Source organism: Carlito syrichta, unplaced genomic scaffold (genome assembly GCF_000164805.1).
Source record: "Carlito syrichta isolate Samal-C Ts95f unplaced genomic scaffold, Tarsius_syrichta-2.0.1 Scaffold312157, whole genome shotgun sequence".
NCBI classification, from domain to species: Eukaryota; Metazoa; Chordata; class Mammalia; order Primates; family Tarsiidae; genus Carlito; species Carlito syrichta.
In genome coordinates this window covers 1,554,237-1,566,893 of record NW_007256253.1, presented here as the reverse complement: position 1 = coordinate 1,566,893, position 12,657 = coordinate 1,554,237, and positions in this window count along the sequence as shown.

Sequence of the window (12,657 nt, the reverse complement as noted above, 5' to 3'; positions counted from 1 at the left end):
GCCCTTACTTTAGACTTCAACATGATAATGGGTACATAATGGTATCTCGTTATCTCGTTGAAATTCCCTAATAAGGGTTGAACATCTTTTCATAAACTTATTTGCTGTTTATACATTTTTGGTGAAGTATCTGTCCAAATCTTTTCCCTCTTTTAAATTGGGTTGTTTGTTTTCTTATTATTGAGTTTTGAGGATTCATTGGATATTTTTCAGAATAGTTTATCAGATCTGTCTTTTATGAGTATTTTCTCAGTCTGTGACCTATCTTTTCATTTCCTTATGAGTCATCTTTGCAGAGTAAGTTTTCAATAAAATTCAAATTATTATTTTTCTTTTCAAAAATTGTGCTTTTTGCATTGTAGCTAAAAAGTCATCACCAGACACAAGGTTACCTAGGCTTTTTTCTATATTATCCTCTAGAAATTGTATAATTTTACATTTTACCTTTAAGTCAATGATCTATTTTGAATTAATTCTTGTAAAAGATATAAAATTTGTGTCTAGATTGAATTTTTGGCATCTGTCTTGAAGACAAAGAGTGACGGTCTTCTTTGACTTTGTTCGTTTTCATTACTTTATTGACTATTCTTGGTCTTTTGCCTTTTCCAATAAACTTGAGGATCAGACAATAAACAAAAAATAACTTGCTATGATTTTAACTTGGATAGTGTTGAATCAACACATCAAATTAAGAGCTGACAGCTTAACAATTTTTTTCTTCATATCCAAGAACTTGGAATATTTGTCAATTTAATTAGATCTTTGAGTTTTTCATCATTTTATAGTTTTCCTTATACAGATATTATACATATTCTGTTAGATTTATACTTAAGTATTTCAATTTTTGGTACAATTGCATATATGGTGTCTTGAGCTTCAAATTTCAATTGCTCATAGCTGGTATATGGGAAAGGAATTGACTTTTGCATATTAGAGGTGTAATCTGATATATTTCTACATTTTCTACATCGGCAATGCTATTATCTGTGAACAAATTTGGTTTTATTTCTTTCTCCCCAACTGTATTCTTGTTATATTCTTTCCTTGTTTTATTGCATTAGCTAAGACTTCCAGTACAATGTTGAATCAGAGTAGTGAGAAAGAACATCCTTGTCTTGTTCCCAATCTTAGGGAGAATCCATCTGTTTTTCACTACTAAATACAGTTGGCTCTTATTTATCTGTCCCTTTTCAAGTTAAAAAAGAATCAGGTCTTGGTTTTGTTGATTTTTTTTTCCTATTGATTTCCTGTTTTTAATCTCATTGATTTCTGCTCTGATTTTTATAATTTCTTTTCTTCTGCCTACATTAGATTTAATTTGCTCTATTTTTCTAGTTTCCTAAGGTGGAATCTTAGATTATTGATTTTAGATCTGTCTTCTTTTCTAATATATACATCTGTCGTTATAAATCTCTTTTAAGCACTGTTTTTGTTGCATCCCACACATTTTTGATAAGTTGTATTTTTATTTCTTTTTGGTTCAAGATGTTTTAAATTCTCTAGAAATTCTTCTTTGATCCATTTTATTTAGACATGTATTTGAATTCTCTAAATATTTTCTAATTTTTAAATGTATGTTATTAATCTTGAATTTAATTCCACTGTGGTGTAAGAACATACATTGTATGGTTGATATACTTTTGAATGTTTTAAAGTGTGTTTTATGACCAGTGTATTGTGTATCTTGCTGAATATTCCATGTGAGCTTGAGAAGGATGTTTATTTTACTGTTTTTTTTTTTTGATGAAGTATCCTATGGACGCCAGACAGTGTTAATCAATAGTGCCATTCAGTTCACTGATATACTTAGTGATCTTCTGGATCTGTGGATTACTGATACAAAGGTATTGAAGTCTCCAACTATAACAGATTTGTCTATTTCTCATTGCAGCTCCATCAGTTTTTGCCTCAAGTATTTTGATGTTCTCTTGTCATGTGTATACACATTAAAAATTGTTTGGCCACTTTTTAAATTATATAGTGACTCTCTTTATCCCTGACAATTTTCTTGTTCTTAAGTCTCCTTTGTTTGCAATTAATATAGCCATTCTGTTTTTCTTTTGATCTTGTAAGGATAGTCTATTTTTCTCCATTCTTGATCTGTAATCTGTTTTTCTAATATATAAAGTGGATTTTCTGTAGACAAGATATCATTGGATCTTGTTTTCATCTTTTATTTTAATTCACTATGATAGTCTGTATTTTATTTGGTGTATTTAGACTACTGACATGTAAAGTCATTATTAATACAGTTGAATTAATACTTGCTGTGCTTGTAACTGCTTTCTATTCATTGGTCTTTGTTTCTTCTCTTTTTTTGCTTTAAATTTTAGCTATTTTTATTTTGATTGATATAAAATATTCATAGGTCATTTTTAAATGTTTTCCAAGTAATAGCAGGTAATAATGATTATGAATAATGTTAAATACAACAAAGAAATGATAAATCACAGATTAAACTTTATGCAAGTATAATATAAATAAAATGGTTTCCTCATGAGAAAATGCCACATTTTTGACTGCTATGTAGGGAGAACCTTTTATTATTTGATTTTATTTTGTCATTTTGTTTTATTTAAGATGTAGTGTACAAATCAGGACTGGGTATACAAGTGGCCATCATATAGGTAAAGACTGGGCCTCCTTTTTGTACCCACTTTGCCTGGTTTGAGATCAGGTATCCTAAATGATGTTGTGCCACCCTGGCAGTATCCCGCTACTGCCAATCCCTTTTTTATAGTATTATGGTAAATGTTAAGGATCCACTTATGAATGAGAACATATGGTACTCTGATCTTTGTTTCTGTGATAGATCACTGAGTATGGTAGACTCTAAATCCATCCAAGTTGCTGTGAAGTCCATATGTTTGTCCTTTTCTATGGCTCTGTCATGTATATGTAGCACATTTTAAAAAATCCAGTCCAGTTTCAATGGGCAGCATGGTTGGTTCCATATTTTTGCTATCGGGAATAGTGCTGCAATAAACATGTGTGTGCATGTATCATTTTGGTAGAATGATTTGAGTTCTTCTGGTATATTCCCTGTAAGGGGATTGCTGGGTCACATGGAAAGTCAATGTCTAGTTCCTTCAGAAATCACCACACTGTTTTCCAAAGAGGTTGCACTAGTTTGCATTCCCACCAACAGTGTAGAAGCATTCCTTTTTCTCAGCATCTGTTGTTGTTTGTTTTATTACTGAGGGCCATTCTTATTGGGGTTAGGCGGTATCTCAGTGTGGTTTTGATTTGCATTTCTCTGATGATTAGTGAGGTTGAGCACTTTTTCATGTGTCTGTTGGTTGCCCATATATCTTCTTTTGAGAAGTATCTATTGATGTCTTTTTATGCACTTTTTAATGGGAATGTTTGGGGTTTTTATCGATCTGCGCTCCTTGTAGATATAGGATATTAGGCCTCTGTCAGATATACATTTGGCAAATATTTTTCCCATTTTGTGGGCTGTCTCCCTGTTCTCTTTTTTTTTTTTTTGAGTTGGAGTCTCACTCCATTGCCCAGGCTGGAGTGCAGTGACATGCTCACAGCCACTGTAGCCTCGATCTGCTGGGCTCAGGTGATCCCTCTGCCTCAGGCTTTCAAGTAGTTGGAATCACAGGCATGCACCATCGTGCCAGGCTAACTTTTTTTTTTTTTTTTTTTTTGTAGAGATGAGGTCTCGCCAAGTTTCCCATGCTGTTTTCTAACCTGTGGGCTCAGGCAATCCTCTTGCCTCGGCCTCCCAAAGTGCTGGGATTATAGACGTGAGCCACTGTGCCTGGCTTCCCGCTCTCCTGATAGCTTATTTTGCAATTTGATGAGGTCCCACTTGTCTACCTTATCTCTTATGGCGTGGGCACTTGGGGTTTTGATCAGGAATTGGTTGCCAGTTCCAGTTTCTATAAGAGTGTCTCTACCATGTGACTTCCAATACAACGTGGAACAAGAGGAGTGAGATTGGGCAGCCTTGTCTTGTTCTGGTTTTCAGGGAAAATGTTTCCAGTTTCTGCTCCAATATGCTGACTGTGGGGCTATAGTAGATGGCACTTACTACTTTAATATATGTTCCTTCTATGCCTAGGTATTTGAGGGTTTCTACCAAGAAAAAAATATATATATTTGATACATTTGATGTTGGATTTTATCAAAGGCTTTTTCTGCATCTAATAATATAATGATATATCATGCTGTTCTTGATTTTACTTCTGTTGATGTATTTATTTACACTTATGGTGTTGTCAATGCTGAAACAACCCTGCATCCTGGAGTGGATGATTTTTGAGATGTGCTGTTGGATCTGATTTGCTGGAATCTTGTTGAGAATTTTTACATCAATGTTCATTAGGGATATTGGCCTGTAGTTCTCTTTTTTTGTTGGATCTTTACCCTGTTTGGGTATCCATGTGATGATACCTTAGTAAAATGATTTGGGGAAAGTTCCACTTTCTCAATTGCCTGGAATAATTTCATTAGGATTGGAATCAGCTCCTCCTTGTACATTTTGTAGATTTCCACTGGAAAGCTTCTTGGTCAAGGTTTTTATTTCGTAGGTAGCTTTCTTAAGATGAAGTCAATTTCCTGGGTTGTTATTGGTCTATTTAGTGTCTCAGTGTTTTCTTGTTTCAACTTTGTGTGGTCATGTGATGTCAGAAATTCTTCCACTTCATTTAGGTTATCAAGTTTGTTTCCATACAGGTATGCATAGTAATCTCTGATAATCTTTTGTATTTCTTCAGGGTCAGTTGTGATTTGATCTTCTGCATTTCAAATTGTTTTAGTTGGGCTTTTTGTCTCTCTTTTTCTTAGTCATTCTTGCTAGATGTTCATCTATCTTCTTTATTCTTTCAAAGACCCAGCTTTTTTTGCTGTTGATTTTCTTCTATGATCCCATATTTGGGCTTTTACTTTGGTGATCTGGATTCCTCCGCTAAAGTTAAGGTTTTGGGGGCCTTGTCTTTTCAGCTCCCTTAGGTGATTTGTTAGGTTTTTGATTTGTGATCTTTCCATTTTCTTGATGTGTGTTCATAGATATACAAATTCCCCTCTTAGAACTGATTTCATGGCATCCCAGAAATCTTGGTAGGATGTTTCTTCATTTTCATTTTTTTCAAGGGGTCTTTTAATTTCTGTTTTGATATCTGTGTTGACTCAGTAGTCATTCAGCAGCATGCTGTTTTGTGTCCACATCTTTGTGGGTTTGGGGGGAATTTTGTTGGTGTTGATGTTAATTTTTATTCCACTGTGGTCTGAGAAGGTGCAAGGCAGTATTTTGATCTTATGAAATTTGTTTATGCTTGATTTGTGGCCAAGGATGTAATTGATCTTGGAATATGTACCATGTGGTGATGAGTAAAATGTGTATTTTGTGGTTGTGGGATGGAGCATTCTGTAGGTATCTATTAAGTCCATTTGGTTGAGCGTCCAGTTGAGGTTCTGGATCACTTTGGTGATTTGTTGCCTCAATGATCCATCTAGGGTTGTTAGTGGGGTAATAGCGTTAGAGTCAATATCTTTTGTTAGTTTTCTTAGTAGTTGCTTTATAAACACTGTGTTCCTCTGTCAGGTGCATATATGCTTAGGATGGATAGTTCTTGCTTATGGATTGAACCTTTTATCATTATGCAGTGATCTTCCATATCTTTTTAAATTTTTGATAGCTTGAAGGTTGTTTTGTCTGATATTGAGATCACAACTTCTACCTTCTTGGTAATCCGTTCACCTGGAAACTCATTTTCCATCCTATAACTTTGAGTCTGTGTGCATCCCTTGTGTTGAGATGAGTTTCCTGGATGCAGAATATTATTAGGTCATGGTTTTTTATCCAGTTTGCCAGTCTGTGTCTTTTCAGTGGTGAAATTTATTCCATTCAAGTTTAGGCTGATTACTGAAATGTGATTATTTATCCCTGGCATGAGGTTCTTATAAAGTTTTTTTCTTTTTTGGTGTGCTTGGTTTTTTTTTTAACTTTTGGGTTGATTTATATGTTTTCAAGTTTGCAGTCATGATGCATTCTCTGTTGATTCTGTGTTCTACTGTTTTCTTAGGAAGTGTGTGGCTGTTCTTTTTTTTCTTACTGTTGTATTAAAGCTTTTTAAAGTGTCTTCTGTAGAGCTGGCCTGGAAGCTGCATAATCTCTTAGGGATTGGATGTCTTGGAAGAATGTTAATTCTCCATTGCTGAAGAAGCTTAACTTGACTAGGTAGGAAATTCTTGTTGAAATTGTTTGAGGACTTTGAATATTGGACTCCAATTCTTTCTAGCTTGTAGTGCTTCTGCTGATAGATCTGCTGCTATTCTGACTGGTTTTCCCCAGTAGGTAGTCTGATCTTTCTTTCTTGCTGCCTTTAGTATTTTTTCTTTTGTGTCTACTTTGTGTAGGTAAATTAGTACACAAAGTGGCTGGTCTAGGGGTTGGTCTTCTCATTTGATATCTTGCAGGACTTCTCTGTATCTCTTATGCCTGGATGGTCACATCTCCGGTGAGATGGGGAAAGTCTTCTTGGATAATCTCCTGGATTACTTGCTCCAAGGCAGTCTTTATTTTCCTTTCTTCTTCTGAGATAACAACATGGCATGAGTTCGGTCTCTTGATATAATTGCATATCTCTTGGAGGTTTTGTTCTTTCTTTCTGAGTTTTCTTTCTTTGTTTTTTATCGATTGGGTTAATTCTATTTTTTGGTTTTCAAATACTGAGAGTCTTTCTTCTGCTTTATTAATTCTGCTTTCCATGCTTGTCATCTTGTTATTTAGTTCCTGGATGAAAGTTTTCACGACCAAAATCTCTGATACAAGTTCTTTCAGTGTTGCATCTTGTTTTCCTTGAGTCTTATTCACTCTTTCCACCCATTCCCTAATCCCTGTTGTATTCTGGGGCCAGTCATTGGTGACTTCCATTGTTTGAGCTCTGTGGTCTGATTTTTTCAGGTATTTTCTCTTTTTAACACTGGGAATTACTTGTGTTTTTCTGTGGCTTTTTCGTCATTTGTGACAGATCTCTTTCTTTTCTCTTAGTTTCATTATTCAGTGGCAGTGGGAGAGGCTCTCACTTCTGGTGTTTGCTCAGCCCTCTATTCTTCCCTAATTAGGGCTTTGCATTTTTTTCTATTTTGAAACAGGGCTGTGGGTGGGAAGCTTTGGTGTCTCTTGTAGTTTTGAGAGTCAAATAAGGTAGAGGATGGGGAGTTGGATTCAGAAACTACTTGCAAATCACAATGTTGATTGATTGTGGTATGAGTTCCCTGGGACCCACTCCCTACTACCATTCTACATGACAATGCAATGGGTATGTGTGTATAACCCCTGAGTCCAAGAAACAGTAACAGCAATGAGGAGAACAGAGAAAAGTAGAATCAAATAAGATGGACAAAAATTAAAAAAATAAAAAAGCCCAAAGAGTAACAGGAGGAGAAATCAAAGCATAAGATAATTAGACACACACACACACACACACACACACACACACACACACACTCCTACACAACAACAAAGCAAAGGAAAACAAACAACAATAAAAGGCAAGGAAACCACACACACACACACACACACACACACACACACAACCCAAAATGGGAGAAGAAAAACGGAAAAAAAGAAAAAAAAAAGAGAATTCACATCAAACCCTCACACATGTATTCACACACACATTAAACTAAAAAAAGAGAGAACAAAAAAGCAAAAATAAACAAACAAAAAACCTGAAAGATGAGACACACAAACAGAAAACAGAAAACAAAAGGAGAAGGAAGAAAAAAAGAAGAATTAAAACAAAAAGGAGTGTGGGGGGAAGGCAGATTGAATCCTCATATACACATTCATGTACAAAGGAAAAAGAAAATAAAAAACTAACGAAAAACACCGATCCTCCTGTGGTAGGTTCTGTAGTTGCTCCTCTCAGCTGCCCCTCTGAGGTCTCCTGCAGAACTTTGGACTTATTCACAATCTCCCCAGTATCTGACCCAGGGAAGGAGGAAAGGCTAGTGGAGGTGGGTGGAGCTCCAGTCCTCCCCTCCCACTCTAGTATGGTCAGGGGGATCCCTTCTGGTGAGGAGGTGTGGGTTTGTCTCTTCTCCAGGTACTGGTTTGGGGCACCCCAGCCAGGCTTATCCTGGAGTGAAGTCCTCCCATCATGGCTGATGTCCAAGCTTTGCCTGGATTTGCCCTCTCAGTTGTGCCCCAGCAGTGGGGATCTGATGTTCCAGAGGATTGCTGGGGAGGAGGGGTTTGGGTCAGGCACAGACTCCCCTCTGATCTCTTTGTAGGTTTTCCTCATCTTTTTCTGGTCATACCCTTTGTCCTGTGCCTGAATGAGGGTAGGGACTGGGGCACCTGAAACTCAGCACTCATCCTGTCCCTCTGGAGTTTGTGCTTTGGGGATATGACCTCTGGGCCACGATCAACCCCTGAGTAATTAATCCACCATTCACAGAGACCAGGTCAGGCCTGTAGCTCCATGATGAGCAAGCCAGAGAACTTTCCTGCCCAGTTTTCAAGATGGTGGCAGGGTGTCTGTTTCGTCTTCTCTAGTGGTGCTCTGCTTCTGGGCTCCCTCACTGTGCTTCCTCCACAGCCTTTACTGCCAGTGTCCAGTCAGGCACTGCAGTGGTGAGGCAGAACTTGGAACTGGCAGTCTTTCCTGACAGCTTCTTCTTGAGAAGGACCTTGTTGCTTTTTTAAAAAATGGCATTCGATTTTTGCACCCTTGGAAGTGCTAGGAACCAAGCAGAGCAGCTGTGGCACCAGGAGCTTCCCCAGGAAAACCCTGACAACTTGCTCCCAAGTCCCTATTCAGTAAGCCACTCACACGCCCACTTACTCACTGATACACATGCAAAATTTTCTATACATGCACATACTCCCACTGAGACTCACTTAATCTGACTGGCTCTGCTGCCATCTTCCCAAACCACTCTTCTCTTTTTAATGTATTTATCTGTTTTTCTTTTTTTTTTTTGCCTTTCTATTTTTAATTGAATATTTTATATAATTAAAATTTCTTTCCCTTCTTAGCTTATAAAGTATAATTCTTCTTTTTTTAAAAGTTAATGTTTGCTCAAGAGTTTGCAATGTGCACTTGCAACTAATTTATGTTCATCTTTAAATAACACTACTCTGTTTCATGGGTTGTAAAGGTACCTTATAATAGTGAATTACCAATGTCTCTCACTCATTCGTTATAACATTCATGTCACTCATTTTATTTATCCATGAGTTATATTAACCCAATATCTAAAGGGAACATACTGTTACCCTTTAGATAATTCAGAGTAAGGAAAACTAAAATATTTTATTTTATTTTTATTTATTTCGTATCTAACACTGACCTATACAATTTTGTTTTTCTTTTTCTGAAGAACAAATTAGGTTTACTGTTGACAAATTCTCACAATGCTTGCTTTTCTGAGAAACTATACATCCCCTTCACATTTAAAAAAAATTATTTATTTATTTTGTTAGGTAAGGACTTGCTCTGTTATCCAGGCTTGAGTGCAGTGGCAGAATCATAGCTCACTACAGACCCAAATTTCTGAATTCAAGAGATCCTGCCACCTACCTTAGGCTCCTGACTAGCTGGGACTACAGAACTGAGCCACTATGCCTGGCTCCCCTTCACTTTTTAAGAATAATGTTTTCTGAATAGAGGAGTCTAGGCTGTTGGTTTTTTTTTCTTTCAACACATTTAATATTTCACTCCCTCTCTTCTTGCTTATGGGGTATTTGAAGTGAAGTGTGCTGTAATTCCTATCCTTGTTCCTCTAAGGGTGTTCTTTTCCCCCATCTGGTTTCCTTCAAAATTATCTCCGTCTTTGGTTTTCTGCTGGTTTTGAATACGGTATGTCTAAACTCTAGATATTTTAATGTTTGTCCTATTTATTTTCTCTGCTTCCTGGATCCATGGTTTTGTGTCTGTCATTAATTGTTTAAAAATTTCAGCCTTTATTACTTAAACTATTGTATCTATTCCTTTCTCTCATTCTTCTGTTTCTGGTATTGCCGTTGTACATATATTATACCTCTTGTAGTTGTCACATAGCTCTTAGATATTCTGGGTTTTTGTTGTTGTTGTTTTTTAAATTATTGTTTCTGCTGTTTCTCTGTCTGATAATTTTATATTGACATATCTTCAATGTCACTGATTCTTGCCACAGTTGTGTCAGTCCATCAATGGACCCATCTAAGACATTCTTCATGGTTTTGATTTCTAGCATGTTCTTTTGATTTTCTAGAAGACTTTCTGTCTTCTTAGGTATATTACTTATCTGTTCTTGCATGTTGTCCACTTTTTTGATTAGTGCCCTTAACATAGTAATCACAGTTGTTTAAAATTTCTGTTACGATAATTCCAACATTCATATCTCAGTCTGGCTCTAGTGCTTGCTCTGTCTCTTCAGACTGTGTTCTTTTGCCTTTGAGCATGCCTTGGAGTTTTGTTGCTGTTGTTGGAAACTTTACATGAATTATCAAGTAAAAGCAAATGAGACACATAGCCTTTAAGTGTAAGGTTATCTGCCTAATAAATAGGTTATGTTTACTATTTGCTGCCACTGTAGACATCAGGACTTAAAAATTCATCTTGAATTTCCTTGTTTGTGTCTCCCTTGTTGTCTTTGCATTTCCTTAATGACTTCCTTTTAAATGAGGTCTGAGACATGCTGTTGTTTCACCTGCAATCCCCTGTTGTTATTCAGAAGCCATATTGATGTGTGGTGGCAAGGGTGTTGGGAGGGGCACCATTTTGTAATTTTGTGATTAAGTATCAGTCTTTAGCCTTTGTTCCTGGGCTGTGACCTTTACCGATAATTCTGGTTTTCCTTTTTGCTATGGACTGACACGTATCCCAAAGAAATTCATATGTTGAAGCCCTAACTGCCAACATGATGGTATTTGGAAATGGCAACTTTGGGAGGTAATTAACTTTATATGAATTCATGGGGGTGAGGCCCTCAGGATGGGATTAGAGCTCATATAAAGTACACTACAGAGGTCATTACGGCAATGTAAGGACACGATGAGGAGGTGGCAAGTCAGGAGGAAGAGGGTTTTCACTGGAACTCAGCCTTGTTGGCATCCTGATCTTGGCTGATCTTGGACTTCCAGCTTCCTGAACTGTGAGAAAATAAGTTTCTGGTATTGAAGCCACCTAGTCTATGGAATTTCATGACAACCTGAACTGACTAATGTATCTTTGGGTGAGCTAGAGAGAGCTGGAATTGGATACTTGATTTTCCTTTCCCCTGGTTGGTTAGCCTCTAGTAAAATGCACGTCTGTTAGGCTCAGGTAAAACAGTTTCCCTGGAGGGCAGACTTTTGTCAAGAACAGAAGGCTCTGGGCATGTTACAAAATTGTTACTTTTTTCCTTCCCCTGCCTGAAGCAGGAGGGAATTTTTCTCTGATCTTAACATTCAGAAAGGTTTGGAGCTCCTATAGGTTAAAACTGCGGAGTGAGAAAGTGGGAGACCCTTGCAAGACTGACTTCGGGCTTTTTTATTTCTTAACCTAGTTTATACTCAGTCTTCAGCAATTAGTCAACTACCCTTTAAGTGTTCCCACCGGTTGCTCTAGCTTGCTTCTGTCTTGGCAAATTTGCTTCTCTGTATTCACTCGAGTCTTCAAGGTGATAGTTTTCCCTGTGAACTCTATTGTTTGACAAACCTAAGATCTAAGGTCAGTTTATTTCACCTTTCTCATGTTGTGATGCTGTAAGTTATGACTTTTTTGCATATCAGATTGTAAAGTAAAAGTCACTGCATCCAATTTTACTATTTATATAAAAATGGAACATCAAATTATGAATCTTAAAACATAGTATTCCTGAAAATCTGTAAGTCCAGTTTATAACTATAGGTACTCTAATAGAGAGAAATAAGATTTGAGGTAATGATTCTGAAAATTCAAGTAACCCAATCCTAAGTATGCAATATACATATATGTGTGTGCATAGTGTATATATATATATATATTTTTTTTTTTTCAAGTATGTATTTTAAAAACCTTAGAACAATATATTAGTCTGCATGTCTTCCTATGATATACTGATTTATATGAAAATATTTCAGAGACCAAATAGGTTCGTTTGGACAATCATTGCCAAATTGAAGGAACCAAAAAGATTAGCCTTGATTCTGAACTTGATTGAGTTTACTCACACAAGAAAAATGTCAAAGTAAAAATATCTCTCTTCCAAGTCATTTTGAACATTGCATGAAACAAAAGAGAAATTGAAGAAGAACCAAGAGTCCAGGACACAGACAGCTTTTCCACAATGTTTATTTTGTGGTTGTTTCTTCCATTTAGTGAGCATCAGAAGGATGTTTCTCAGCTACCTTGGAATTAAGTGAAAAATTCTTCTTGACAGCCAGATCTGTTGCTCAGAGAGTTTGAGAGAAAAAAGAGACAAAACTCTGTATGGCAGACCCAAGTAAGTGTGTTGGATCAATATATGAAACATTTTGAAAGAATTCTAAACCTCTAATGATGTGAACTTCCAAACTGGAAAATATATGACCAGTCAACTATAAGACAAATATTCATATGGTCCATACTGTGCTCTTTAGTAGATGCCAAATATTGAATTATTGTATTTTTTTCACTTTGTTCTCCTGTATGAAGAAAAACTGATAACAGTAAATAAGAATGACATACTGCTGTTCTCAACGATTAGGTA